Raw genomic sequence first — 24,512 nt, forward strand, 5'->3', positions numbered from 1 at the left:
GGAATAAAAATAACCCTAACTGAGGGGAAAAAAATTGTTTATGAAAATCTGATTGTCTCCTCTTGAACTCTTTATTCCTGCCAAGCATTAGTTTATCTCAACAATTCTATTAATCATGGGTTTTTAAATTCTGGGTACCATACACCAGAGCTGCTATGACACAACAGGGAGGATAAAATGAGACACAGGATCCAACAGGCCACGGTATTTTTCAGGAACCTAAAGGTTGTGCCATTATATTACATGCTTTTAAAATAAAAGTAAATAGACAATTTCAACAGGAATATGATGATTGGGTGAACCAGCATAATAGATACTTGAACCTAAGACACTTTACTTTCTAGAGCTCCTTATGAAGTAATTTTCTGTTGGGGTCCCTCTCCCCTGCCATGTAGCCCTAGGAGAGGGGCCCTGAGGGGAGAGAGACAGGATTTCCCTAGCCCCTGGTCAGCCTCGTTCCCCACTGGTTGTTTTGTGTTCCCCTGCGTGGACAAGGACCCTTGGTCCGGTGACTGTAACAGTTCCTTGGGCAGAGCCACGGCCATGTGGCTGGGGAAACAAACATCTCTGAAACATCTATCAAGGATCTGTCCATATATATTTCTTTTCCACGGGACTCCTTGTTTGGTACGCGTGTTACAGTATCCCCACTGTAACATAATGGTAGAGAATTGTGAGCAGAATGATCCCCGATCCCTAAGCGACTGATATTTGAGTAAAGAAACTTTGGATTCCTCTTCTCGTTTTTGTTTTGCTATTCCATATCTGAACTATGGAGGAACCGTGGGAAGACTCTTGGCTCTCAGAGCCGCATATGGACATTTATCTTAAACTTGAAAAGATTCTTGAACAACGATTTGTAAATTTTAGCTTAATTCAAGCTCAAAAGGAACTGAAACATTCCCTTTCATGGTTGTTTAAGAACTTTTTCTATGTTTCTTGGGATTTAATTCTTACCAAAGACTTTTGGAACACTGTTTGGACACAGTTACATTTTGAGTCAAAATATATGCTGATGGAAGAATATTTTCATGAGTATTATTTAATTACCAGGACTGTTGAGCAATGTCAGCTGTGTCTTGGCGAAGGGAAGCCTGGCTCAGGGACCGTGCGGCCTCGCCCACGTGCACCGAGTGCTCTGTGAGCAGCAGCGAGGCAATTCCCGCATGTGGGCGGAGTGGCATGAGTTGCAGTGTCGGCGGCAGGAGCGGCACAACCCGGCGGTGCCTGCCTGGCCCCGTGCAGCGCGTGGTGGAGCGAGCCCCGTGAATGCCCGACCGAGAGGGGTGGCGCGCAGGTAGTGGCTGGTGGCGGTGGCGGTGGACCGGAGCCACGCCCAGCCGAAATGCACGCTGGAGCAGGGCGCGGGGGAGTCATCGCTTGGGGGCCTGGCCAAGATGTGGCTGCAGTGCCTGCCAGCGGCAGCAAAGCTGCGACCAGAGGAAGCGATGCACGGAGAACTGAGCAGTGCGGTCCAGCCCGGCCTGTGCGGCCCTGAATGCGGGCCTGGGAAGAGCGTGCAGGCACGAGCAGCCCCGATGGCCCCGGCAGCACTAGCAACCCTGGCAATTCCAACGCGGGAGCAAGCAAAAGAGAAAGCAAGAGCGCAGCGAGACAAAAAACAGCAGCCACTTGGAAAAAGGAAAATATCACCGTAGCTAAGGATTTAGGAATAGTAAAGTGGTATCATGTTAAACAAAATTATGGTTTTATAATGAGATGTGACAACCAGCAAGACATATTCGTTCATAGAACCGCTATTAAAAAGAATAACCCTGAAAAATGCATCCCAAGCTTGGGAGATGGAGAGGTGGTGGAATTCAAAATTGTACAAGGTAGAAAGGGGTTGTAGGCAGCGCAGGTCACTGGGTCTTATGGTGTTCCTGTGAAAGGCAGTATATATGCTAAAAAAATCGTAGTCATGTTAGACAATATCTCCATTGTAGGCCCCCCCTACAGTCTCCCTTTCCTAATCCCACCTGTGGAAGGTATCTTTTCAGCTTTATACTGGCTAGGCTAGTACTTTAATGCCTTAGAAAGCCTCGAGCAGCCTAGAGAGGTAGCACGGGCGATCTAGCACTTTAGTAGCTCTAAAATCAGTACCTGTATCAGCTGCAAAGCAAATACCATCAGCAGAAGCAAAGAGGGAGAAATACAGCTCCCTGCTCGCTCAATTCCCTGCAGTTAGAAGCTTTCAAATGAGACAGACAACAAGAGATGTTCACAGGAAGATAGCTGAGCCAAGAGAGGATGGGGCCTCCCTCCACGATCTCTTTTATTAGGAGAAGGGGAAAGGGGAGGACTGGGGGCGGACCCGGGGTGACCGGCCAATCAGACACTGCTAAAGAGTTTGAGTTACATTTGGTTTTGCCTGCGCTTAGAACAAAGGAGCTCAGAGCACGTGGCAGGAGCAAGTGTCTTTGGGAGGGGGAGGGGAAGCTCAGAACAGGCAGCAACAATTCCCTATTTTTTTTTTTTTCTTTAAAGCTGGGTTGTAACTCTTAGTAACTTAAAAGTGCATAGAACAGTAACAAAACAACAGTGGAAAACATAATTGGAATCTATTGTCCCTACAACTCGACAGTACCTAGGATGCCTTTAAACTAGTTCCCCAGTCAAAACTCAGGGGTTTAGTCAGGACATCTATGGTCTGGGGTATCAGGACGAAGATTTACAAAAATACAGTGCAAAACCTGAGTGCAAAACAGTGCAACTTAACTTAAGGGATTAACATAAAAATCTGCAGTAGGGGGTTTACATGAGGGTGCAAAAAAATCAGGATCCTTTTTACGGCATCTCTTCCAGGAAGCAGTTTTAAGCTCCTTAACTTTTGAGGAAGTGACATAAGGTTTTACCCATTTCCCTGGGATCCATCTCAGTCCTTGAGGGGTAGATACACTGGCATACCCACGTCCCCAAGTTACAAGTTTGTATGGTCCTTGGATTTTTTGAGTCTCTGGGTCCCGGATCAGGACTTCTGGATTTTCCTTCAGTTTCTATCTCCCGGTGTTCTGGAAATCACGATAGATGGGAGGGTTTGGATCCTCAAAGGTGCCATTCAGGAAGTTTATGGTAAACAACGCTTTGCTGAGTCTGAGGACAGGTGAGTTGAGTTTAGTGGTCCCTGATTGTTGTAGCAGCATTTGCTTGAGGGCTTGGTGGGCACGTTCAACAATGCCTTGTCCAGTTGGGGAGTGAGGAATACCTGTAACATGTCAAAATCCCCACTGCTGACGAAAGTTTTTAAACTCCTGAGAGGTGTAGGCAGGTCAGTTGTCAGTTTTTATCTCCTCAGGTATACAGAGCACAGCAAAAGCTTGGACAAGATGTTTTTCAACGTCCTTAGCTTTTTTTCACCTGCATGTGCAGAGGCATACATAGCACCAGAGAAGGTATCAATAGAAACATGAACGTATTTTAATCTCCCAAATTCAGGGAAATGTGTGATGTCCATCTGCCACACTTCACCACTATTAATGCCTCTGGGATTGACCCCCATGCCCAGTGATGGAAGCTGTAGCTTCTGGCAGTTGGGACATGTTGCCACTATTGCTTTTGCCTGCGTCCGTGACAGATGGAACATGCGGATAAGAGCAGGAATATTTTGATGGTACATGGCATGGCTCAATTTTGCTTGTTCAAAAACTTGGGGGAGCTTTGGTAATTCGGCTGATAGAACTATGTCTGCTGGCATAGCCAGAGCATCAGCTCTACGATTACCCTCTGCAATAAATCCTGGCAGGTTTGTATGTGACCTCACATGCATGACAAAATAGGGATGCTCTCTGTGGGAAACCAGATAAATTAATTTTGAGAGCAAATCATAAATTTTTTTGTTTGATGTTTCTTTTAGGAGAGCATGCTCAGCTCTAACACTTACTCCAGCTACATATGCTGAGTCTGTGACCAAATTAAAGGGTTCTTTGAATCTCTCAAATGCTCTAACGACAGCTGCTAGTTCAGCTACTTGTGGTGATCCTTGGATTACCTTGATGTCAGATTCCTACTTTTGCGTCTTTGGATTTTTCCATGTGATCACGGACTTTTTACTTTTTCCTGAAGCATCGGTAAAAATGGTAATTGCATTGAGGGGTTTTCTACTTTGCATCTCTCGAGGGATGAAAGAGAATGGCAGATTAAACATGTCATGTTTTGGGTAATGATTGGAGATTTGGCCTGAGTAACTATCTAATGCAAATTGTAAATTTATATTATTTTGGAGTAGGTGATCTAATGCATCAATTGTTACAGGTAAGTAGATGCACGCAAAGTCACATCCTGCCAGGGTGCAGAGCCTTGCTCTACCCTTCATGATAATTTTTGCCATTAGTTCTTGTGGCTGTGTGATGGTTTTAGGAGGTTGGAGTGGAAGGAATACCCATTCAATTATGATGAGGGGTTCTTTCTTTCTTTGTCCCACTGAAATATGAGGCTGTGAAAGCGTGGTACCTTCCCTAGAATGACAAGCTTAAAGGGTAGGGAGGGCTGATACCTGTGCGCTTGTCTGGTGGAAATGAGCTCTTGTATCTTTTTGAGAGACTGCCTTGCCTCTTCTGTCAGGGATCTAGGGGATGCTGGACCGCCTTCCCCTTTTAACAGGTTTGCAAGAGGAGCTACATCCTCTGTGGTGAGTCCTAACCAGGACCTTAAATACTTCAGTGTCCCACAGATCTGTTGCACTTCCTCTAATGTTTCTGGATTATTATTAATGGTGACGGGTGTTGGGGAGATAGAGGTTTCTGTGATTTTGAGTCCGAGGTATTTCCAAGGGCTTGTTCTCTGCATTTTTTCAGGTTGTAATTCAAAGCCCTTGGCCTCTAGGGCCTCAATCACCATGTTAAGTGTCTGCTCGATACTGATTATTGGGAGCACACACCAGCACATCATCCATGTAATATAGGATGATGGCTTTCTCTGCTTTGGCACGGATGGGAGATAGAATTTTAGCAATATACTCTTGGAGAGTGTTGGGGAATTTTTCATACCTTGGGGAAGCACAAGCCAATGATAACATTCCATGGGAGTTTCACGATTAAGAGAGGGTACAGAAAATGCAAATCGAGGGGCATCTGCAGGGTGGAGTGGAATATGAAAGAAGCAATCTTTAATGTCAAGAACAGCTATATGCCAATGTTGTGGGAGCATTGAAGGTGATGGCATACATGGTTGAAGGGGTCCCATGTCTTCAATAACCTTATTAATTTCTCTAAGATCTTGGAGTAGCCTGTATTTGTTCTTTCCCGGTTTTTGTATTACAAACACGGGTGTGCTCCATGGGCTGTTAGTTGGAACTATATTTCCTTTAGCCAATTGTTCAGCTACTAATGTTTTGAGTGCCTCTAAGTTTTCTTTTTTTAGCGACCACTGGTTAACCCACACGGGTTCATCTGTTTTCCAACTTAACTTCTGTGGTTGGCACTCTGCTTCAGTGGCCTGCAAGGGAAAATTTTGATGTCTAGGGGTGATATCAATTTTTGTTCCCCACTGAGACATGGCATCCCTTCCCCATAGGGTGAATTTGGTGTCTAGGACATATGGACAAAGCGTCGCTATTTGTCCTTCAGGACCTTCAATTTGGATGGTGTATTTGGATTGCTTTGCAATTTGGGTACCTCCAATCCCTTGTATGATACCCTGAGATTGCAATTCCCATTGCGCAGGCCACTTACCAAATGGAATGACAGACACATCAGTACCTGTATCTATCATTCCCATTATACTGATTTTATGTGATTTGTGATGGCGCTTACATTCTATTACAGGTTTGTTGTTTCCCAAAACCTCAGTCCAACAGATGGCTGGGATATGACCATCTGTGGGCAGGTATTTGGGCAGTGGAATGGCCTGTGCAATGACTTGACCCTTTGGCATAATGTACGGCGGATATATACATTGTACAATTAGGTTAAAACACCTGTTCTGATCCACTTTCATGAGTATAGGTGTAACCTCTATCCCAGCAGGTGTTTCCCAAGTGTCCCCAATAACAAAAAGGTATGTAAAGTCTTGCATGTGCTCCACATTCTGGAATGAGATGGGTATTACAGACTGTTTGTTGTTGTTGAAATGGTGTGCTTTATCACAGGTTACCTTAAACCTGAGTCCAGAAGTCCAAGTTGGTTTGTCTGCAGCCCTATTTAGGTCTGAATGCGGAGCTGTTAGGACGCGTTGGGTCGCTAGTTTCCCTGCTGTTGACCTGGGGAAACAGTCTTTGGAGAGTTTTTATCAGCAGTTATAATCGTTCTGCAATTGCGAGCTACATGTCCCTTTTTCTGACAACGATAGCATATAAAGTTACTACGCGATTGAGTTTCCCCTATACCTGTAGCATTCTCCACAATTTCCCCAACCATCCCCACTTTTTTCAAAAAGGGAGCAGCTGTGTTCAGCTGCACCTTCTTTGTACAGACTTCGAGGATGGATTCAACAGTAGGAGGAGAATGCAGAGGGAGAGTGAGGATGACTTGTTTGCAAGCATCATTTGTATTAACTTGGAGAAGTTCAAGTAGGAGCACTTGTTGGAGGTCAGGATTAGGGACCTGGGAAGAGACAGCTTCGTACAAACGGGTATAAAAGTGAATAATATTTTCATTTGGCAATTGTTTGGTGGTGGTATAATGAGAGTTAGGAGTTTCAGATGGTAATAATGTTAAGGCCTTTTCAGCAGCACGTGTGATTTCAGTAAGAACTGGACGAGGGATAAGTATTGCTTGTTTTTGAGGATTTGCCATATTATTGTCACCAGATAAAAGGTCTAGTGTGATATAATTATTCTCAAAGTCCAGGTAATTATCTGGAGTTTGCCACAAAATTTTCAATAAATCAGATAAAATAATTTTTCCATTGCTTTTTCCACATCATAAAATCACCAGGTGTGAGAAGAGTTTGCACCAATGTAACTAAATCATGAGGTACAAGTAAGTGAGTTGCAAAAGTAGCACTTAAAAGGCTCTTAAAATAATTACTCTGCATTCCAAACTCCTTAATTGCCTTGCACAAATCCTTAATATTAGAATAAGGAAAGGGTTTCCAGTCAGGGTTTGCTCCATTGCTAGTACGAGAGAGTGTAGTAGAAGAAGTTGGAGTTACTTCCTGGTTCCAGGATTTAGAGAGGTAGTCACAGGACTGTGGGAAGCTGGGGCGGGACAATGGGAAGCAGGGGCGGGGAGTGGAGGAGGGGACATGGCCAGAGGAGGGGAGGGGTTGGGGGCGGGGTTGTGGGAGGCAGGGGCAGTACTTGAGTCATGGGCGGGCACAGAGGGAGGGGTGAAACACGATGCTGTGGGGGCAGGGTTAGGGGCGGGGTCAGGTTCTGACGTGAGAGTGGGAGGGGATGGTGACAAGAAGGGATTTGTGGGGTGGGGGAGAAAGGGATTGTGGGAGGTGTAGTTTGGAGAGGAAGGAACATTGCATCCGCCATTATTGGAGACAAACTCGGAGAAAAGGGGTTGGGGGGAGGGGGTTTTTCCCAGGCTGCGTGCACATGGCAATGGCTGTCCCTGGGAACAAAGAGATCGGGGAGAAGGGGTTTTTACGCGTGGTTGAAACATGAGGGCTAGAAACTGGGGACAAAAGAGTGGAGAAGAGGGGTTGGGAAGGTCCTGGGACGGGCTCTGGATTCCCATCCAAGGCAGGGTGCTGAGGAAACACGGGTGAGCCAAGAGGACGATAGCTCTCCTGTGCTATAAAGCAGTCTTCTCTAGCTGTGTTTTCCAGCATAGGGGAAGAGGGGTCCGGGACACAGGGGTTGGAAGAGGGTATAAGTGTAATAAATGGTTAAAAGTTTTTTTTTTTTTTGGTTAAAAAGAAGTTAATAGTTATTTGTTATATATAGTTAAGAAGTTGATTATTATTGCAACTGTACAGGTGTAATGCTGCTATGTGATCGCTAGATGGTGACACTAATGGGGGAGAGTAATGGGTCTATAGAAAAGAGGGGAACGTTCTGGAATGTTCTTAAGATGACTTAATAATTTACGATGTAAACATCTTGAGGAATTATTGGTTAGGGGGCAAACCAATCAATCGATGCCCCAGAGACTGACGGAGCTGAACACCAATGAGGACCCTAGCAACGAGCCATCAGAGGGAGGATCTGAGCTCCACCAATCATAACATCAGAGAGACTGTAAAACGGCCCTGGGGCTCAGCCCCTCGCCGGCCGGGGGTCTTCCTGAGGAACCTGAGTCCGAAGGAACGCCCTGTGCGTCGCACTGTTGTTTTTTTCTGGGTTGCCGAGTGGGACTTGGGCTTATCTCGAGTCTCCACTTCTGGTTTTTCTTTTTAAATAAACGAGCAGACTTTCACTCCACCCAAAAAAGTCCAGGCTCCGTTTATAACAGCTGGGGGCCTCGTCCCAACCCGGAGAAGGATGGGTTCAGGGAAGGCGCCCGGCAGAGTTTTTTTTTTCTGCCGCCTGGACTTCGGATTTTTTCGTGACCGTTGGGAGGACTGTCGGCTGTCCCAAGGGAAGATCAGAAGCCCAGCAACCCAGAGGTACCCCTCCGAGGAGCGGGGCTTGCAGGTAAGGTCGGTCCTGCGAGTGGGGTGAGGCATTAGGGGGTACGAGTGTGTGTGAGGTGGCGACCGAGTGAGACAGGGGCTGCTTAGAGCAGACTCCCGAAGTGAGTGAGGACCTCCAAGTACCGCGGTTCCAGTTCTCCGCGAGGAGCCCAGCCGGGAAAGGAGGGAAGCGAGTGGAAACGTGTGAGTGCTGTACCCCAAGGGACACCTGGAGGTGAGAGACGGGGGAGTACCCTCCTTCTAGCCGCCCCGTACCTGTGAGAGGCTCCTACTAGAGGTGGCTTGGTCGCTGCCAGATCGGGGGTGGAATCGCTAGGAATCCCAGACGGGGAAGTAGCGATTCCATCAGCCAAGGCCACCTGGGAGGAGGGGGTTCCTTGGGGCAGACCCCGGAGAGTCTGTGCTCGAGGAACTAGGACCCTTGTGTGCTGGAAGAAAAACTCCTGACCAGAGATTCTCAGAGTAAGGGGAACCACTGGTTTGGAGGTTGCCTCCTTTCGGGCAGGGGAGGAGGGAAAGGTGCCCAGCACAAGGGGAATTAGGACACCCCCCCCGAGCTAGGAACCCCAGGTGAGGTTCGTAGGGGGGAGGAGGAATTAGAACCTGCCACCCAGGGAGTTAGAAGATTTTTTTCATGATGTTTTTCTGTTGGCAATTTACCTTTTAAATTAGAACTCAAGACTACTTCAGTGCATTTTGTTGGTCCTTTTTTTTGTTATTCAGAAGATTTTTTTTTAGATGCATATTAATTAGTTTAAAAAGTCTTATAAAATTATTTTAATTGCATGGTTGCTGCGGTGAGCCTGGAGGGTAAGGTTCTGGGGTGAGGAGGGTCCAATAGTCCCCAGACTGCCTATCAGGTGGAGAGGAGAAGTGTCTAGTGGCGTCTGGCGAACGCCATTTTGCGATATAAATTGTTCTGATTATTCTTTGGTGGCGTTTTTCTGTTGGCAGTTTGTGCTTTAGGTTGGAACTCAAGACTACTTGAGTGTATTTTGTTGGTCCTTTTTGGTTATTCAAAAGAATTTTAGTGCATATAAATTAAGAGAGTCTACAAATTGTTTCAGTTGTGTGGTTGTTGCGGTAAGCTTGGCGGTGAGGTTCGGAGATGGTAGTCCCCAGACTGCTTATCAGGCAGAGAGGAGAGTGTGTCTAGTGGCGTCTGACGAACACCATCTTAATTTTTAAGAAACTGTCAGTGTCTCAGCCATTTTAAGATCTAGGCTGCAGAGGAGAGGTGTTTGGTGGCGTCTGGCAGGAGCCATATTAATTTTTTTGGAGAACTCCCCGGAGGATGGAGGGTTCCACCCCCGCTCCGACGAGGGGTGGAGTCTGAAGTTGGGCCCTAGACGGGCCGGAAGAGCCTGGTGGGGTTCATCCGGTTTCCAGTTGGGCTGCCATTTTGGTTGTAGTTTTTGATAGGGTTCATCCGGTTTCCGGTTGGGCCGCCATCTTAATTGTAGTTTTTGGTAGAGTTCATCCGGTTTCCGGTTGGGCCGCCATCTTAATTGTAGTTTTTGGTAGAGTTCATCCGATTTCCAGTTGGGCTGCCATCTTAACTGTAGTTTTTGAGGTCTCCGGTCGGATTTCCCACAATCAGTATATTTTCCCACGGACTGCCATTTTTTTTAGTTCCCACGATCCCTTTGAGGTTCCTACACATAGGTTTTTCCTTTTCTCTCCCATATTATTGAGACGCTTTGTGTTATCATTTGAGACTAGCAGTCTTATTAGGTTTCCATATTAAGGGATTATGTGCAGGGCCTTGAACAGACATGTTAACTTAAAAGAAAACCAAAATGAGGAAGAAATATTATATGCAGCCTGCTGGCTTGAAAATGAAATCTGGGATAAGAAAATAAGAGTATACAAAATGTCAAAAGAGAAGGAAGCAAATGAGAAAGAAACACAGGAAGCAGGGGAGAAAAGTAGTTCAAAAAGATGGGACCCTCTTGACTGTCTCCCACCCCCTTCTCCACCCACTCTACCTGTGGCTCACCCTCCTACTCCTCAAGTGCTTCCCCCTGCTCAGCCAGTGTCTCTCCCACTCCCTTCAACACCTGCTCCACACATGTCTCAACCCCCTCTGCTGCACCCTATTCTATCACCCCAGACCCCACCTGCTCCATCTGCTTCCCCTACCCCTGGGCCAGTTTCTCCTGCACCCCAACTAAGTATTCTTAATGTCCCAACTATACCACAGAATCTGCCTACACCTCTTCTTGTCCCTCCTATGTCTCAAACTACACTCCTTAGCTTCTCCTCAACACATAATGCCCCTGCTGAAGGAAATACAGTGCAAAGTTGCAGCTGCGAGGGGGGAAAGGAATCAGAAGTGAAAAAGGGCCTAGATGAGATGGAAAAACACCATAGTTATAATACTAGGCTCCAAAGCCAGAAGAGTGGGCTTCAAAAAGAAACTGTGGACCGATTATTCTCCTTGAGAGAAGTGCCCATGGGAGGTGCTAGAGGAGGAATTGGGTTTGTGAATACACCGTTGATGGCTTCTAAAGTGAGAAATTTTAAGAAAGAGTTAAAAAGTTTGCTGGAGGATCCACTAGGCATATCCAACCAAGTTGACCAGTTTTTGGGTCCTAGTATTTACACTTGGGAAGAGTTAAACTCTATTATGGGTATACTCTTTTCCCCAGAAGAAACCCAATTAATCAGGGCAGCTGGCATGCGGATCTGGGAGCGAGAAAATAGGAATGGACCTCGGGGGGAGGAGAAAATGCCGCATGTGCAGCCAGACTGGGACCCAAATGATGAATTAGGAAGGAGAAATATGAATTATAGAGCACTCATAATAAAAGGTATAAGAGAGGCTGTGCCCAGAACAAATAGTGCCAGACTGGCTTTTGATAGCCAGCAAGAAAAGGATGAGACCCCGAGTGCTTGGTTAGAAAGGTTAAAAAGGAACTTTCAGTTATATTCTAGTGTGGATCCAGATAGCCCAGAGGGGCAAGTATTAGTGAAGATCCAGTTTGTCACCAAGGCGTGGACAGATATTAGAAGGAAGTTGGAGAAGATAGATGACTGGCAGGAGAAGAGTTTGAATGAATTGTTGAGGGAGGCACAGAAGGCATACTTGAGAAGAGAGGAGGAGAAGACAAAAACTAAGGCGAAGATCATGGTAGCAATAGCTAGAGAAAGCACTGGATTTGGAAGGGAAGATTTAAAAGGAGATGGGGAGGAGAAGGAAAAGATGTACAGGCAGAGAAAACAGAACTGGGACAAAAGCATATGCTATTATTTTGGTGAGGAGGGACACACAAAGAGAAACTGCAAGAGAAGAAGTCTGGATGAAGTAATTGCAAGAGAACAGGATACATTAGAAAAGATTTTAAAGGAAAATGATTAGGGGTGTCAGGGGCTCTTTGCTCTGGGGGAAGGTTTTGAAAATCAGACAGAGCCCTTGGTAAATCTAGAGGTTGGCCCCCAGAGCGAAGAATATGAGTTTCTTGTTGATACTGGAGCAGACAGATCATGTGTATCAAAACTTCCAGAAGGTTGTAAGTTGAGTGATAGGAGATGGAAGGTTAAGGGAGCTAAGAATGATCCATTTGATGTGGCCATGATTGAACAAGTACAAGTAAAAGGCAATTCCTGAGAAAGCTGTGTAGATTTATTATACATGCCAAAATTAGGATGCAATTTACTAGGCCGGGACCTGCAATTACAGCTGGGGATAGGGGTAGTCCTTGAGGAAGGCAGAATGGTGGCTAAGATAATGGTGCGAACAAAAGATGAGGAGGAGACTATTAACCCTGAAGTGTGGGCAGAAGGAGGAGGGCATGGATTACTAGACATCCTGCCCATTGAAATAAAGATGAAGCCAAATATACCACCCATAAGAGTTAAACAATACCATATATCAGCTGAAGGAAGACAGGGATTAGCCCCTGTAATTAAGGAATTAATTTTAAGTGGTATACTTGAGCCATGCATGTCCCCTCACAACACCCCAATTTTGCCAGTTAAGAAGCCAGACGGGACCTACCGCCTGGTGCAAGATTTGAGGGAAGTAAACAAACAAACCATTGCACGTTATCCAGTTGTCACTAACCCATATACTTTGTTAAATAAAATATCATCACGACATGCATGGTTCAGTGTAATCGATCTGAAAGATGCCTTTTGGGCGTGCCCACTTGAAAAAGAAAGCAGAGGGTGGTTTGCCTTTGAATGGCATGATGAGACTACAGGAAGGAAACAACAACTACAATGGACTCGACTACCTCAGGGATTCACAGAATCCCCAAATTTATTTGGTCAGGCCTTAGAAGAACTGATGCGAGAATTTTTACCAATTGGACAGATACAGATATTACAGTATGTGGACGATTTGTTAGCCTCAGGGGAACAAAAAGAAGAGGTCCAGGAAACGACAATTAAATTACTAAATTTTCTAGCAGAAAAGGGTTTGAAAGTATCAAAAAGGAAGTTGCAATTTGTAGAACCAGAGGTGAAGTATTTAGGTCATGTAATTGGGCACGGCTACAAGAAACTAGACTCAAGAAGAATACAGGGAATATTGTCATTGCCAGCACCAAAAAACAGAAACGGATGTGAGAAAATTGTTAGGGTTGATTGGATACTGTAAATTATGGATAGAGGGACATACCAAATTAGTAAAATTCTTGTATGACAAATTAGTAGAGCAAGAACCCTTAACCTGGGATGAAGAAGACAATAACAGGTTGGAAGAATTGAAAGAAAAACTGATAACTGCTCCAGTATTGAGTTTGCCTGATTTAGAAAGGTTATTTGAGTTATTTGTGAATGTTGAAGAAGGAGTGGCTTATGGAGTGCTTGTGCAGGAGTGGTGTGGAGTGAAAAAACCTATGTGTCAAAGTTATTAGACCCAGTGATAAGGGGATGGCCAACCTGTCTCCAGGCTGTCGCGGCCACAGTAACTCTGTGGATAATTCAGGATAGAGGCGGGGGGAAATGTAGGAGATTAGGGACAGGCGTTCGGAAGATATCGCGTTGTACGGGACAGGTAAAACCCCTCCCCTCTACAGGTAATACCTGACCAGAAGGAAGTGACGTGGTAAACCCAGGTTATTTAACCCTATGTAACCCATGAATAAACGCCATTTGCCATCCACCAAATTGGTGTCCGCGAGCTGATGGCCTGAATGACCTGAGGTGGTCGTTGTACTGTTCCTGAACCAGGTTGCTACGCCTCCGAGAGGCAACAAGTGATGCCGAAACCCCGGGATCCGGAATCGGAATCGGGATTGGGAATTTGCCTGGACAGGTGAACGGTGGCCGGCGCGGCGGGACCAGCCTGGCAGGGGGGACGCTCCCAGACCAGCGAGGAGGATGGAAGCTCTCGCGAAGGTCGTATCTCAGATTCATAAGCAATGGGGCATTGATTGCAAGCCAAAAGATTTTACTCTCGCTGTTGCGAGGCTTTTGGAAATTGGGGTCATAGACCGACCGGTGGATATGCTCCACCCAGAAGTATGGGACAAATGTTCCAAGGCTCTAGCCAACAAAACAATGTCCTCGGGTTCGGGGAAATACCTTAAATTATGGGGAAAAGTCGTGCAGGCTTTGTGTAAGGCCCTGCAAGAGCAGGAGACCTGGAAAGCCGCACGGAACTGTTTGCTAGCCACACCTTGGCTGGGAGTTGGGGCGGCTACGCAAACGGCAGATGAAAGTACCCCTGCCGAGCGTACAGGCTCACAGGAGCAGGGACCCTCTCCACAGGCCCCCAGCCCAACCCTACCTACAGAGGGAAAGGAGCGGGCGCAGTCATTCTGGGGCGGGCTGGTGGAGGAGGCACGGGGGGCTGCCGTTAAAGCGGAGTCCGAAACGGCGTGGGCGAGACCCCCACCCTAATGCCCCGCAGAATGGCGCCGACCCCGGAGGGGATGGGGGGGGTGCACACGCGGCCGGCAGAAGCGGGGGAGGTGCGCCGGGAGACACACACGCGGCCGGCACAAGCGGGGGAGGTGCGCCGGGAGGCACACACGCGGCCAGAGGCAGCGGGGGTGATGCGCCAGGTAACGCAGACGCGGCCGGCGGGATCAAAGAAGGGCCGCCAGATAACGCAGACGCGCGTGAATGGAAAAGGTGGGGGAATCCCGGAGGGGGAACCAGGGCCAACCAGAGCGCTCGCCCAGAAACATGCCCATATATAGCAAGAGCCTCCCTCAGCAGGAGGCGGGGCGAGCCCAGGGGGAAGGAGCGGCCCAATCCTAAGAGAAGGGGGCGGGGTAGGAGCCCGGCGAAAAAGCTCCGGAGCCCGGAAGTATCCAGTCAGTCGACTTCCGGCTCCGAGTCGGACTACAGCTGGAGCGAGTGGCTTGACGAATGGTCCGTAACTGACTCCGACTCCGACCAAGATTATTTAAGAATAGATAAAAGCTATAACCACCGCTCTCCTACTTGGGCCAAGGGGAAATTTGAAAAAGAACATACCCCGCTTACAGACTGGAGAAAGATAAAAACAGCCTGTGCTGAATGGGCCCCTTCAGCCATGCTAGCTTTCCCGGTCCGAGTAGGAGGGCAAGGCGGAAACCAGAGGACTTACTCACCGATAAATCCTAAAGATATACAATCAATTGTTAAAGCAATTGCAGGCAGAGGGATTAATTCGGCTATGGTTTCCACCCTCATCGACAGCCTTTTTGGAGGGGATGACATGCTCCCATTTGACATCAAACAAACCTGCAGATTAATTTTTGATGGGGCAGGGATGATTGTTTTCAAACAAGAGTGGGAAGACAATTGTGCAAAGCAACTAGCCCTAGTAGCTGGGGCAGACCACCCTCTCCACGGCTCCAGCCTACAGCGGCTAATGGGCACGGACCCAACCATGATCACACCCCAGGCGCAGGCCGAGGGCCTACGGGCCCACGAAGTCATGGCAACTACGCGCGCTGCCGGAGAAGCTATCCGCTCTGCTTCCAGAGTTATTGCGAGACCATCGCCATGGTCCACAATAAAGCAGAGCGAGAGCGAAAGCTTCACGCAATTTGTAGACCGCCTCCAAGCAGCAGTCGGTTCCTCTGCTCTGCCCTCAGAAGCAAAGGGCCCTGTGGTGGCAGAATGCTTGCGTCAACAATGCAATTCTGCCACTAAGGACATTTTACGGTCATTACCAGCTGGGTCCAGTATTGCAGATATGATTAAGCATCTGGCCCCAATCCAGGCAGCTGTCCGTACTGCAATAACCAGTGTAATGGCATGCTTTAAATGTGGCCAGGCAGGCCATGTTGTAATGAATTGTCCCCAATTAGAGCCTCCAAAAACAGCGGTTCCCCCACGCCAGACCCGACCTAGGGGGCCATGCTGGGCATGTGGGAAAAAGGGACATTTTGCCAGAGAATGCAGATCCAAGCTCCAGGGAAACAGGAGGGGGAGGGGGCATCCGGGCCGCACACAGCTCCCTCCCACTCGGGACGTGAAGCGGCCCAGCTATGCCAATCCTCAATGGGCCATGGAGCTCCCGCACCCACTGCCCCCCCAGGAAATGACCAATTCCACAGCTCAACCGATGGCTCAGTTGAACCTGTCTGCGCTCCAGGCACAGCAGGAACAAACTCCTGGGAGCGAGATCCCTGGGTGGCTTTGGCCATGAAAGTGGGCAGCCACCCGCCGATCGTGTGGGGAGTTTGCTGTCTCCATAACAACCCAGGTGACTCTGCTATTCGTCTCCTCTTTTTGATTGATACGGGATCAGATGTTACCGTTGTCCCAGAAACATACTGGCCTATACACTGGGAACTGGAGGAGGCCCCCATGGTGGGCGGAGTTGGGGGACTATCTCGGGCCCAAAAAAGCACCCAACTGATAGCGATAACGCTCCGCACCGAAAGAGGACCGGAGAAAACTATCACCCTTTTCCCATATGTTATGCCAAAGTGTCCACCCTTGCTGGGGAGGGATGCCCTTGCCCTACTGAAAGTCAGAGTGACAAATTTCTGATTTTTGTGTCCAAGTTTTAATTGTTCCTAGAGTCCTGTATCACCAAGAAGAAGAAATGTACCACCTTTTTGAAGAACCCAGCCAGCTCCACAAGAGAGAAATAATAACAGGCATAACCATCACAATGCTGCTCGGCCTTGGAGCCACCGGCACAGCCACAGGTGTTTCAGCCCTCGTGACCCAACACCAGGGACTTTCTCAGCTGCAGATGACTATTGATGAGGACTTACAAAGGATTGAAAAATCCATCTCCTTTCTAGAGAAATCTGTCTCCTCTCTCTCAGAAGTCGTCCTGCAGAACAGGCGAGGACTGGATCTCTTGCTCATGCAACAAGGAGGCCTGTGTGCAGCCTTGAAAGAGGAATGCTGCTTTTATGCAGACCACACTGGAGTTGTACGGGACTCAATGACTGAACTAAGAGAAAGACTAGCCCAGAGAAAAAGAGAAAGAGAAGCCCAACAAGGATGGTTCAAGTCATGGTTTAACCAGTCTCCATGGCTGACCACCCTTGTTTCCACTCTAATAGGCCCCCTCACTATGTTACTCCTAACGCTGATTTTCAGGCCTTGCATACTAAACAAATTGGTGTCATTTGTTAAAAGCCGGTTAGAAAAGGTGAACATTCATTTTGTTGACCGCCAGCAATTGCTCTAGAGTGCATTTATTTTGTGAATGTTATATCACTTTTTATAACTTGTTATGTAGGTTTTTACTAGTTCTTGAAATTTTATACCATTTATACTTTGCATGTTTTTTAATCAATCATGGGGGGGGGGGAAATGTGGATAATTTAGGATAGAGGGGGGGAAATGTAGGAGATTAGGGACAGGCGTTCGGAAGATATCGCGTTGTACGGGACAGGTAAAACCCCTCCCCTCTACAGGTAATACCTGACCAGAAGGAAGTGACGTGGTAAACCCAGGTTATTTAACCCTATGTAACCCATGAATAAATGCCATTTGCCATCCACCAAATTGGTGTCCGCGAGCTGATGGCCTGAATGACCTGAGGTGGTCGTCGTACCGTTCCTGAACCAGGTCGCTACGCCTCCGAGAGGCAACATAACTCTGGTGGAGGAAGGATATAAGCTAACTTTTGGTAACAAGATTAAGAGTGTACACTCCATGTGATTTGAAAACCATACTAAGCAAAAAAGCTAGCCAATGGATCTCTGACAGCAGGCTTTTAAAGTATGAACTGATTCTAAATAATATGGAAAATTTAGAGTTAACCACAACCAGAGCAATAAACCCTGCCCAATTTTTATATGGAGAACCAGACAGGGGACTTGAGCATATCTGCATCGAAACCATTGACCTGCAAACGAAAGTCAGGGAGGACTTATTGGAACACCCCTTACTGGAAGGAGAGATCCTTTTTGTGGATGTTCGTCCAGAGTAATAGAAGGAAAACGAGTTTTGGGGTATGCAGTGATAAATGGAAAAGACATGAATATTATAGAAAAAGGAAAACTTCAGGACAATGGTTGGCGCAGTGCTGTGAACTTTATGCTTTATTACGAGGATTGTTGTGGCTCAGTTATCAAAAAGGAACTATTTATACTGACTCAAAATATGCATATGGAGTGGTACACACTTTTGGTAAAATCTGGACTGAGAGAGGTTTTGTAAATTCAAAGGGAAAAACGTTAGTGCATGAGAATTTAATAAAAGAGGTACTTGAAGCTTTAAGAGGCCCAGCGGAGACAGCCGTAGTGCATGTAAGAGGACATCAAAGAGGAGACTCCCTGGAGATAAAAGGAAATAATTTGGCCGACCAGATAGGACAGAAAGCAGCCTTAGGATTAAAGGAACCATCCTACATTTATCGAGTTTAGAAGACAAGGGCAAAGATGGAGACATCCCACACATTAGAGAGAAGGAGCTAGAAGAATTCCAGAAGCATGGGGCAATCAAAAATGAGAAGGGTGAGTGGAGGATGCCAGATGGGAGACAAGTATTGAACAAGGCCCTAGCTAGAAAAGTATTAGAAGAGTTACACTCCTCAACACACTGGGGAATGCAAGCATTGTGTGACCACTTTCTGAGGACTTATGTGTGTATTGGAATTTTTACAATTGCAAAGGTAATAACACGGGACTGCATAACTTGTCAGTGAGTGAATAGAAAAGTGATGCGGAAAATGCCTCTTGGGGGAAGGGAATTAGTAAGAAGACCCTTTCAGAGTATTCAAGTTGATTTTACTGAGTTGCCCCAGGTGCAAAGATTTAAATATCTGCTAGTCATAGTCGACCACCTAACCCATTGGGTAGAGGCTCATCCTACAACAAGAACAACAGCTGAAGTGGTTGGGAAGATCCTGTTAGAACAGATAATACCTCGGTACGGTATAATACACACTATAGACTCAGATAGAGGTCCTCATTTTACAGCCCAAGTGTTACAACTACTCGTTGAGGCCCTAAACATCACATGGAAATTACACACTCCATGGAGACCACAAAGCTCTGGAAGGGTGGAAAGAGTAAATCAAACATTGAAGGTAGCCCTTACCAAGCTAGTAGAAGAAACTAAAATGAACTGGGTAAAATGTCTTCCCCTGGCCCTAATGAGGATCCGGACAAAACCTAGAGCAGACATAGGGGTTTCGCCTTATGAAGTGATGTTTGGACTACCTTTTCTCACTACTCCGGGCCATCTTGGAACTTACGAAGAGGGAGAACAGAGTGTGAGGAAATACCTACGAACTGTTGCAAAGACTCTCAAAGAACTGAGGGAAAAGGGGTATCTTCCCCAAACTATGCCCATTGATTTCGATATTCATAAATTCCAGCCTGGCGATTGGGTATTAATTAAAACTTGGAAAGATCAGCCATTGACCCTGAAATGGGAAGGCCCTTTTCAAATTTTGCTGACCGCAGCAACAGCAGTAAGAACTCAATAAAAAGGATGGACTCATGTCTCCAGGGTAAAAGGACCTGTACAAGCCCCGAGTGGACGGTAGTTAACTCAACCAACACCAAGCTGACACTAAAGAAGAAGCCATGAAAGGACAGATAAAGATGGAGGTTTTTTTAAGATGATTTATAGTTATTAACTGTTTTAGTGATATAAGTTTTAAGAATTTGAAATTGTTCATTGCATGATTAATACTTGTTAATGTTTAAATTTTAAAATAGTTATTTATTGAGGAATTTAAAAGAACTTTTTAAAAATTTGTTTGATGTGTCTCATTACAGATCCAAAGAACTCTGAAGGAATAGAGCATCCTCCCACACACCTAGCAATCAGACCCTAAAAGGAAAGAAAATAAGTTGACACAAAAGGGAGATTGTCACCGCAACAAGAGGGTAACAATAGCCAACGGGTAAGAATACTGCAAGGGGGCAAGACCAGATCAGGATACACTCTTGCCACAGAGAGTCGCGGATCCTCTAATTGGGATTAGAGGGGAGACATAGGTGGGAGAGTGCCCTGTACCAGACCCCTGCTGATATGGGTTCTCCTCATGATTAACATCCAAGCGGGAGGAGCACCATCCTGTGATAAATGTTACTACCCCTTGTATGCGGGAGAACCCATTCGAATCTGAGCCCTAATTGTGCCAACTTTTTAGAGCTGCAAACATGCATAGAGGATGGCCGAACCTATTGGCTTTTTGAGAATGTAGGGACTTTTAAACAGGAATTGCTGGGAGAATGCCCGATGAAGGAGAAATGGATCTGCTCTGAGAAAGACCCGGTAAAGCAAAAAGAAAAAGCAGGAAAATGGGAGCCAGACTTGATTAGAGAAAAGGAGGTAAAAGGGGTAATTAAGAAGGGACCTGAAATCAGAATGATGGGAGGAAAGAACTTGTTCCTAGATCTAGTTGAGAAAATAAGTCATGAATCGAATATAACTGATTGCTGGATTTGTGGAGATACCTGGAGGGCAGAGGTTTGGCCTTGGGAGGGGATTGCTTTGACCCCACAGGAGACCCTAAAGATAATGGAGAAGGAATCACCAGGACCAGATGAGAGGGAGGAAGAAGAAACTTGGAGCTTGAGATCAGGAGTCATCAGAGAAGAATGTCTATGGAGGAGAGGTCCTAAATACATAGCGTATGTGGGTGAGCTTCCCTGTAAAAGGTATTTTGTAACAAATGGTACACATCAGTGGTGGATCCCTAAGGCTAAGGATTTATATTGGGCAAGAAAACAAAAACAAGGGTGTACATATGTGGAACGAGAAAAGTTATATGAATGTATTACCAGGGAACCCAACCCCTTCCAAGATGAACCAAATATCTCAAAATTCTGGAGTAAGATTGGCATAAACAATGTAAAATTTCATAATTATTGGCGAGCACCAAAAGGACTCTTCTGGTTATGTGGGAAAATAGCCTATGTTATGCTCCAAAAAGACTGGGCTGGAAGCTGTACCCTAGGCATAATTAGACCCTCCTTTTTCCTACTTCCAAGAATTGAGGGGCAAAGTCTTGGGGTTCCCCTGTATGATGAGTTGGCACAGAGAAAAAGAGACATCCAGATAGGAGGAACCCAGAAGTTGGGGGAGGATGAGTGGCCACCTGAGCGGATCATAGCTACCTATGGTCCTGCAACTTGGGCCCAGGACGGATCATGGGGGTACAGGACTCCAATATATATGTTGAACAGAATTATCCGCCTTCAAGCACTGGTGGAAATAATATCTAACCAATCCACCCTAGCTCTGGATTTACTTTCTGCACAATCCAGACAAATGAGAACTATAATATACCAAAATAGGTTGACACTGGATTACCTGCTAGCCGAGGAAGGTGGTGTGTGTGGAAAGTTTAATTCGTCAGAGTGTTGTGTAGAAATTGATGACCACAGTGAAGCTATCAAAAATATAACCACTAACATCAGAAAATTGGCCCATGTCCCTGTACAAAGGTGGACCCCACCGTTTAAATCTAACTGGTGGGACAACCTACTAACTGAAGAGTGGTGGAAGAAAGCATTGATAATTGTTGGACTCTCGTTTGCTGGTTTCCTATTCCTGCCATGTTTAATCCCCTGTTTTGTTAGATTTATAACTTCTGTCGTGCAGAATATGCCCCTCATTCAGGAATTACAGACACAAAACCAGGAGAAAATTGCAAGAATTAGAGTGCTGCAAGCAGATGAATTAGAAGAGGATCAGGAAGGAAAGGAAGCCCCTGAAGCGGCGAAAGAAATTTATAAGAAATACCAAAGGCTGCAAAAGATTTATAAGAATTATGAGGACACTGCCTAATAAAAAACCTGTTAAACTGTGAGATAGTTGATGCGGGCAAAAGCCCGATCAAAGTTTTAGAGGGGGGAGTTGTAATAAATGATTAAAAGTTTTTTTTTTTTTGGTTAAAAAGAAGTTAATAGTTACTTGTTATATATAGTTAAGAAGTTGATTATTATTGCAACTGTACGGGTGTAATGCTGCTACGTGATCGCTAGATGGTGACACTAATGGGGGAGAGTAATGGGTCTATAGAAAAGAGGGGAACGTTCTGGAATGTTCTTAAGATGACTTAATAATTTACGATGTAAACATCTTGAGGAATTATTGGTTGGGGGCAAACCAATCACTCGACGCCCCAGAGACTGATGGAGCTGAACACCAATGAGGACCCTAGCAACAAGCCATCAGAGGGAGGATTGGAGCTCCACCAATCATAACATCAGAGAGACTGTAAAACGGCCCCGGAGCTCAGCCCCTCGCCGGCTGGGGATCTTCCTGAGGAACCTGAGTCCGAAGGAACACCCTGTGCGTCGCACTGTTGTTTTTTTCTGGGTTGCCGAGTGGGACTTGGGCTTATCTCGAGTCTCCACTTCTGGTTTTTCTTTTTAAATAAACGAGCAGACTTTTACTCCACCCCAAAAAGTCCAGGCTCCGTTTATAACATAAGGGAATGAACAGGGGGTTTTTGCAGCGGCTTTTCATGTACTGCTTTTTTCTCCGGCAAAGAATAACTTAGTAGCAGGAGAGGAAAGAATTTTGAAACTCTTTCATCTCCTGCACGCCTAAGAGAGGAGAGTTTTCTTCCCACATTATCCCAAAATTCAGCAGATCTTATGTCTTCGGAGGTCAGATTAGGAAAGTACTGAAAAAGCCATCGTACAAAAGATTGAACTAGATTTCTAGGGTATTTATGCCCAGTTAAAGAAAGGTAGCTTTGAACTTGGTGGTATATTTCTCTATGGTGTGCAGAAACTTCAGATCCCATTACGAATGCAGCACCACAAATCCTCAGCCCCAACTCACCAAAAAGGAGGAAAAAAAAGAGAAAGGTTGCACCGGCACCAGCTTAAGACAGGAGCCCCTAAGCCAGCAGGGAAATACTCACCAGAATTCTGGATTTACCACAGGAAAGCAGGTCCGGAGAAAAAAAACATGCAAGAAGGGTCTTCCGCTTACCAGCTGTTCCCTTGCCACGTGGTGTGGGGGAGGGTACAGGCTGAGGCTCTGGGTTCACTGTTACACAAAAAGTAACAGCTCACCACACAGAGCTGGCACAGCAGGATGTGCAGAGCTAACTCCAGCAGACACACAGCTGCCGGGACGCCCTGAAAGTCTCTCAGAACCAGAGTTCAGAGATAGCACATTGGGCGCCAAAATGTGGAAGGTATCTTTTCAGCTTTATACCGGCTAGGCTAGTACTTTAATGCCTTAGAAAGCCTCGAGCAGCCTAGAGAGGTAGCACGGGCGATCTAGCACTTTAGTAGCTCTAAAATCAGTACCTGTATCAGCTGCAAAGCAAATACCATCAGCAGAAGCAAAGAGGGAGAAATACAGCTCCCTGCTCGCTCAATTTCCTGCAGTTAGAAGCTTTCAAATGAGACAGACAACAAGAGATGTTCACAGGAAGATAGCTGAGCCAAGAGAGGGTGGGGCCTCCCTCCACGATCTCTTTTATTAGGAGAAGGGGAAAGGGGAGGACTGGGGGCGGACCCGGGGTGACCGGCCAATCAGACACTGCTAAAGAGTTTGAGTTACATTTGGTTTTGCCTGCGCTTAGAACAAAGGAGCTCAGAGCACGTGGCAGGAGCAAATGTCTTTGGGAGGGGGAGGGGAAGCTCAGAACAGGCAGCAACACCACCTTTCTCCTTTATCCTATATCCTATTACCCCAGTGTATTCCCAATCCGTTTTTCCACCCATGGTTTCCCTCACAAAACCATGCCTTTGCCAATTGTTTCCCCAAAAATCCCTTTCCAATGCCGAATGGGAGATGAAAAGGGGGAGGGAAGAAATTAAACCCTCTCCTACCTTAGTTTCCCCACAAAGTATGCTCAGAGAGTCGTGTCTCCCTTCTGTCAGCCTTAAGATGTTCCAGAGAATCTGTTTGGACGTTTAAAGACTCAGGAGGGTGGCTTGTTTTGTTTTAAAACTGTTGTTTTGTTGTTTTCAATGTTAAGTTTTACATCTCCTTTTATTAAAAATAAACAGGTGAAATGTTGGGGTCCCTCCCCCCTGCCATGTAGCCCTGGGAGAGGGGCCCTGGAGGGGAGAGAGACGGGGTTTCCCCAGCCCCTGGTCAGCCTCGTTCCCCATTGGTTGTTTTTGTGTTTCCCTGAGTGGGCAAAGACCCTCTGGTCCCGTGACTGTGGGAGTTCCTTGGCAGAGCCGCAGCCATGCGGGTGGAGAAATAAACATCTCTGAAACATCTATCAAGAATCTGTCTATATATATTTCTTTTCCATGGGACTCCTTGTTTGGTACGCGTGCTACAGAATCCCCACTGCAACAATTTTCCAAGCTATGGACATAGAGTATGATGAATTAATGCTTCAATATCCTGGAAATCTCACGGCTTTCATTTTAAAACACTAATTCCGCAAAGTGCACATTCTAATGATGTGGTGAAAGTGAAAGTAACTATAATACAGCTCCTCATTAATATTAGAAAGGTAAAAACCAACAAACAGAAACTAAGGCAGCTTTTCTTAACACATCTCTCCTCATTTGTATTCAGAATTAAAGATAGACAGCACTCCACTTGCATTTCTGCTTTATCCTAATTTTCTACAACAATAAAAAAGTGAATTTAATTATATGTGGCAATAAAAAGGTTAGACAATTTCAGGC

Source organism: Corvus moneduloides, chromosome 15, assembly GCF_009650955.1.
Source record: "Corvus moneduloides isolate bCorMon1 chromosome 15, bCorMon1.pri, whole genome shotgun sequence".
NCBI lineage: Eukaryota > Metazoa > Chordata > Aves > Passeriformes > Corvidae > Corvus > Corvus moneduloides.